Source organism: Monopterus albus, unplaced genomic scaffold (assembly GCF_001952655.1).
Source record: "Monopterus albus unplaced genomic scaffold, M_albus_1.0 scaffold152.1, whole genome shotgun sequence".
Lineage (NCBI taxonomy): Eukaryota > Metazoa > Chordata > Actinopteri > Synbranchiformes > Synbranchidae > Monopterus > Monopterus albus.
The window spans coordinates 497,418-504,459 of NW_018128032.1; positions in this window are offsets into that span (position 1 = coordinate 497,418).

Here is a 7,042-nt window from a genome sequence, read left to right on the forward strand (position 1 = left end):
CCTGCACAACAAAAAGATGCAAAGCCATATATAAAGAATGAATGATATAGTCAAAGCTTTTAACTGGAAATAATATATTCAGATGCCACCCCCTTGTGATCAGCAATGTTTTGTATAGTAACTGTAATTTAATATAACCGTAACTGATTACAATTATATTTATTGTGTAATTTAATTACTGTGACTAGTTACTCTGCAACACCAGTAGAATAAGACCAAATTTAATAAAGTTCTAAAGTTGTATAAACTAAAACAAAAAGAAATCCAGCTATGTAAAAGACATAACCTAAACATGACATTACAACATGTTCCCCTCAGAAAAAACTGTTTTGAACCATGGATCAAATCACAGTGTCACATCCTTGAAAGACCATATCTATTCTCCTGCACAACTCTGCCCACCTCTGTCTGCGAGGTTATCATCAGTTCATCAAGAGAACATGGAAGGGAGAGACAATACCTCCCCCCCACCTCTGGCAGGCTCTCTGAGTGCCTCAGATCATTTCGGTGGAACACCAGCACCTTGGACTTGGACGTTTTCAAGAGGAAGAGACCTCACATGCAGGACTGGACAGTAGACAGGACAGTAATCCTAACACCTTGAAAGAGACCATCTGAATGTAATATCTCACACTTATCTCGACTACTTACACAAGTTCTTTTGCTCTCTTGGCTTTCTTTCTTTGTCATCAATCATCTATTTCTCCTTTCTTTGTCTTTCTTTCCAGCTGACAAGGCCACACATATCTCCAGGTGCTTGCTGTGACTGCCCAACCATACCAGACACACCCCCTCTAGCCTCAGATTCCCTTCAACACCAAGAGGTTAATGGTAGGCTCAACATTTACACACAGACTTCTGTTAATTCATCATAATGAGCAGTGTTGCGGCCGCTTTAGAACATAGGTGTGCAGGGCATGTCATTTGAAAGAGCAGAGCTGTTGTGTGCAGTTGGTCGCTATCCTAGTTCACCCATCTGCTGGTGATGGACAATTATCATGCCATGATTAGAGCCAGATCAGACCTTAATCCAAAGTAGTGTCTGATTTTGAAAACATTCATGCCACAGGGGGTGGCGTATAAACTTGTTTTCCATGTTTCAGTATACACGGTCTATTGAGTTGTCACATGAATTTATAAGAGAAATTTAAATTACACAAAAATATTATAATATTTTTGGTAAATAGAAATACATTATTCACTCACTTGTTGACTTAGATGAGAAGGTACCACTCTCATGTATGCACAGGAAATATTAAACTGCAGTCCACAGGCAGTTAGCTTTAATAAAGGCTGATAAACAGCTAGTTTGGCTCTGTCCAAAAGTTTAAATATTCTCCCTAAAGCTCACTAAATGGTACATCTAGAACTATACAGCATTTCCAGTCATCATGCTAAGTTAAGCTAAGTTCCTGCTGGCTCTAACTTATTATTTGCCTTATAAAGACAGTCCAGATATTAATCTTCTCACCTAAGTCTTGGCAAGACAGCAAATGTGCTGTCGCAAACATTTTAGTCATACATTGAAGTTGCGCAAGTTATCTAATTTTGATTATGCTGAATGCAAAATATTGTCAGATTTTAGACCCAAGTGAAGTGAAGGGGTTGACTTTTCATACCAAAGGTATGAGGGCTCATTCTTGGGGCTACACTCAGAATCCAAAGACTATTAGAATCTGAGAAAACAACCTCACCTCCGGGTCCATTTAGCAGCTGTTCTGGATCTTTTAATCATATCACAGTATCTTCCTTAGCTCACCAGCTAGATGCTAACCATGTCTGTCTCTGATCTGTTGCTGATGAGAGGAAATCCAGAAAACCAAAACAATGAGCTTAAAGAAATGCACCATAGAGCTCAGGGGAACTGCAGAGTTTGGCAAAGATTATCTGTGGAATCATCACTACACGTGGCCACTTTCACAAGCAGGTGGTCATGTGATCCACTGTGAAATTGAAAATTGTTGTTAGTGCCATTTTATGTTTCTGGCAGCTGAAGGCCGCTCAGATGGCCCCTGCACCAGAGCGCAGGCATCAGTGACTGGTTAAATGTGTGCACATCTCTGTGTATGTGTGTTTGTGCGTAGCCCCGTCCAATGGCCGTCTGTGCAGCACATGGCTGTCCAATGCACGGTCTCTGCTCATTAGCCTCACACAGTGCAGCCACCCCCCACACACACACACACACATACACACACACCTCACCCCCTCCTCTCCCTCTCTACCTTCCACACACAGCGCACACACAAGGGGAAGAGCGAACCTTTTGTTTTCTGTGTCGGACCTGCACCCCATTCCAGCCCTCCTCCTTTTCTCTCCTACTCCTCTCCACTGACTAAATCTCTTTTCCGGCCTAATACTGCTGAAAACCATATGGTGTGTGACATCATCAGGGCAGGAAGCAGGGAGAGGGGAATGGTAGAGCAGGGGAGAGACTGGCTTGCCAGGTCTCTGTGCAGTGATGTCAGCAGAAAAGCACTCTGGGAGGCCCCTTGGGGGGTGAGAACAGAGCAGGTTGGAAATTGTATCTGTTTTTTTTTTCAGATTTCACTCCCACCTGGATAATCAGGGGCAGAAAAAGAGAGAGCAGAGGGTAATGTACATGTTGAAGGAAACCTTGATGTGATTTGTTAACATGTCACAAACTGTTTGCCTAATATGCCAAGTTTACATCTGTGTGCAGATGCCAAAGAACAATCTCCATCACACTGATTTCCTTAAGATACAAATAAGCTTTGGGCCATCTTTAGATGTACTGGTCTCATGCTGTGATGCTAAGAAACTTCTGCAGATCATCTGTCTACTTCTTCCGTTCAGTCACTGACAGTCCCAATCTGCTCACCAGGCTTTGTGTCTGTCACCCTCCCTCCCTCCGTCTATTGTTCTCTGGGTGAACTCTTCAGCTTTGTTGGGAGATCCTAGTCTCCATACCATCACTACCGACCCATCCAGCTCTCTGTCAGCACATAGACACTCACACAGTCAGCATCGCTCTCCTTCACACACAAACACACATGCACTAAAATACCCTTCCCCTCTGATTAATGACAGAGCTGGGGAGTGTGCCAGGCAAGGAGGGAAGGCATTAGAGGAGAGAGGAGGCTGCTGCAGCTGTGGTTTTGGAGCCAATCTCCACACCCCCTTGCTGCCCCCTCTCTCCATCTCCTCTTTGGCTCCTCCAGGGACACACGCCTTGGCCAGGCCCCAGAAACCAGAGAGTCAGGACCAGGCTAAGGGGGAGAAAAGGGGAACAAGAGAGGGAAGGAAGGATATCACAAAAGAGGGAGAGAAAACCAGAGCTGACCTAATATGAAAGTATTGTCAGGCAGCACCTACATAAACAGGAGAGTGCATGAAATGTTTCTCAGAGGGTTTTATGGGCAAAACGGCACAAAGCATCACATTTCCAAAAATATTTGAGCCTGTAAAAGTTTGTTTTATTACTGAATATGGGTGCTTGTTTGGTTTTATGTTGCAACAAAATCAGTATAAAGTTTTCTCAGAGCTGAACAAAAGACAAGTAGCCAAGTACATATCTGAGATAATAGCATTTCTCTGAAGCATTTCTATTTAGAGTGAATTAATGTTTTCAGTTATATTATACTTTTTAAATGCAAAGCACCACAGGAAGCCAACTCTCACAGACTCACTCACTCACATTTACCAGGCTGCAGATTTTCTGCAGGGAAGTGTTTTGTCAGATTACTATGCCAATATGTGCCATATGTAGAACAGGGAAGTCATAACAGCAGCCATTCAGATCCACAGATGTACACTAGTCCTGTCAGTGTTGCCTCCTACAGGCAAGGAAAGTAGAAACAACCATAGTTTCAACCAATTTTCTTTTCTTTGTGTGTGTGCTTGACATTTTAGCACTTTTAGTACATCCTAGCTAAAATAAAATAATTCAGCATCACATTTTTGTTCTAACCTCCAGTGGCTATTAAATCTTGGACCACTGGACATGGGGCTGTTAGCTATCTGTATAGTTACTCACCAGATAAACAGACATGTAAATTACTCACTGTAACTTTTCTTAAGGCAAATCAATTCTGGTAATTCTTCACCAGTGGATCGAGCACTTGCATAAGAGCACTGTGAATTCTCAAAACAAAATTAAAGTCTGAGTCTGAGCAGCTGCCCATTTCTGCTGTGGCAATATTCATCTTCAGAACACTGTAGTTGTACTGGGTATTCAATGGGATAGAACGTGATATCATGGGAGAAAAATGAAAAGAAATTCTGTTTTCCATACTTTGAATGTGCAGTTTTGCAAAAACCAGCTCTGGTATCTGTATTCCACAGTTTTTGTGGATTTGTTACTTTTTTGAGAAATGATGAGAATGGAAAGAGAAATGGCACCAAATTTTAAGGGTAAGTGGGCGAATGAACTCAAGAGAACAGACACTAGATGAACACTTTTGCTCTACCTGTGACTGGCTGGCTGGTTTTTAGTAATCTTATCAAAAGTGTTACATTTGGCTAGAAACCTAGCTAACAATAAATTCTGCATTGATTCATACAGAAGTGGAAAATTTCCTTTTAACTGTAAAGATGGTGTGATCTTCATGGTTGGGGTGTCTACATAGGCCTCGTGCTTATTAAAGCTGAGATAAGTTTATCAGCTCTCAGCTTCAGGGTGTTCGGGTTTGCCTGTGTACCTGTTTGAATCCAGAATGTGGACGTTCACCCCGACTGGCCAGCAGTCCTGGGAGAGTATGTATTTGAGGCCTATTCTCTCTCTCCTTTCCCCCACTACTGTGTGTTTTATGGGCTGTGTGCTGCAATGCAGTGACCTCCCTTTCACCCCGGTGCCACCCAGCCAGTGCAGGATTCAGGCGTGCACGGCCCCTGCCAAAACCCCACAGAACCACATCTGCAATCCATAAACGCCAGCCACTCTCGCTCTCTTACTCCCTCGCCCACACCACCTCAGACTCTTACATGCACTGTTTTTAACCCACTAACGTTTTATTTTAATGTCTAAATTCTATGCATGCCCCTTTTTGAATTCCTTTGAATGCTTCCCCCACCACTTCTGGTTTTATTCATGCCAAACATCTCTTCCCTTATCGCTCACTCCCTGACTGCCCCTTTTCTTTCCTTCTATTTCTTTATCTGCATCCAACGGAAAAATCTCTCACCCATTATATCTTCTGTGGGAGCCAACTAAGTGTGGTGGCAGTGAACTGGGAACCGCAAGGCATTACTGATCCCAAAAGCACTAACTCACCCGCGTCACGTCCCCTGTCAGGGTGGCCTGTGCCAAGCACACGCTGCACTTATGAGCTGGATTCAGCCGTACCACGTCGCAGTTGGACCCCTAATGGTTAAATGTTTATCTCTTTCAAATTGATAGTGTCAGGGGAAAATGCAGAAACACATCTAAATTCAGTTCCATTTTTTGTACATGTGTTACTTTGGGAGCATTTTCCATCATGGGGGTATTGAATTCTCCCTCCTCTCACCATGAACTTCTGGCTTGCAGAGCCCACCCCTCCCCTCAGCCTCAACAGGATGTGTTCAACATATCACTGTTACTGTGCCCTTGGCTTAATACATGCACAAAAAAAAGTAAAGTAGGAAATAAATTGAGTGTTACCACAAAACTGTCCAGAACGTGCACCCCGTGGGTAACAGAAGAATTCGTCTTTCTCGATTGTATTATCTTTTTTTCTTCAACTTTTCCCTCTGTAATCAAATAAAAATGCACAGAGTGAACTTGTGCTCCCCTCTGTTTCTTGGATCATGTTCTCTCCATCCCAAAGTCTTCACCTTCTGGTTTCCCAGACATATTGGCATGCCTCAGTGGTGCAGTCCCAACAGAGCCCACAGATGAATTATGTTGCTGCAAGCATGCAAGAGCTTAGTTTTATGATAAATATTGGAATTCATAAATCAGTGTTTTCCTAAGTAAGAAAGCACTGGGCGGGGAAGGACACATAACTGCAGAGCATTTCAACTTCAGTTTGAAAACAACAGAGAGGTCATGAGTGTCTGTGTGTCGACTAGAGCTGAAAAGGAGGCTTCAGTTCAAGGCAAGACCACCATGGAGAGAAAGCACAATGTCTGAGAAGGAGGCAAAGTACTGTTAGTACTTCTACTTTAAGATGTTCACATAATTTTAGATTAGATCAGGGACTCTTGGGGTGCAAGTACCAAGTAGTAAGACTGTCTTTGGACAGTTTGTTGCTCCCTGGCCTTCTCACTAATATAGTGTTAGTGGTTCCATGTATCTTAAGATGGTTGCAAATTGAATCTTAAATTTTAATGTTCTATGTTGTCTCATTTCAAGGTGTTCATTCTGAGACAGGTGATTAGTGGGGCCTGCTAATACAGTTTTTGATTCAGTGGGGTTGTTATTGGTTTCTGCTGGCTGACAGTCTTGGTAAAACAGTGACAGTGGTTGGACAACTGAGCGGGCCTTGCTCTCATGTGATTGCCTACCAAGACAGTTGACCCAGCCACTGCATAACCTGAGCAAATATAATGAAGATATTATATCTGCTCTTTGCCTGGGCAAGGACAGGGTTCAGAGATGCTTTATATCAAAGTCAGAGTGGAGGGACTTTCTCATGTGTGCATGCTATGAAGTTGCAAATTATCAGCGTATAAGCATCCTTCCTGCTATTTCGAAGGTTGCTGAGAGATGGGTAAGCAGATATGTTGAGGGTCACCTCGTCTCTCATGGCTCAACCCGCCTCGTTTGAGTTTAGGTTTTGAGTAGCAAATATATGACTCCTTCATTTCTGTCTGCTAGAGGGTATTATATTAATTTAATAAAGTTCTAAAGTTGTATAATAACTGATAATTTGAATCAAATTAGGTTAATAAAGTTTTTCCATCCTTTCCAAGTTGGGTTCAAGGTTACTGACACAGCAAACTGTTATTTCTTGGAATACCTTGTCAAAATTAAGGGTGGTGTTGTTAGGACAATGTTTTTCATTTTGAAGAAGACATTTGATAGTGAATCATGAAATTTTGTCTAAATTGTTTGCTTTAAATGTTTCAAATCAAATGTTTATTTGAATAAAATTTTATTTGA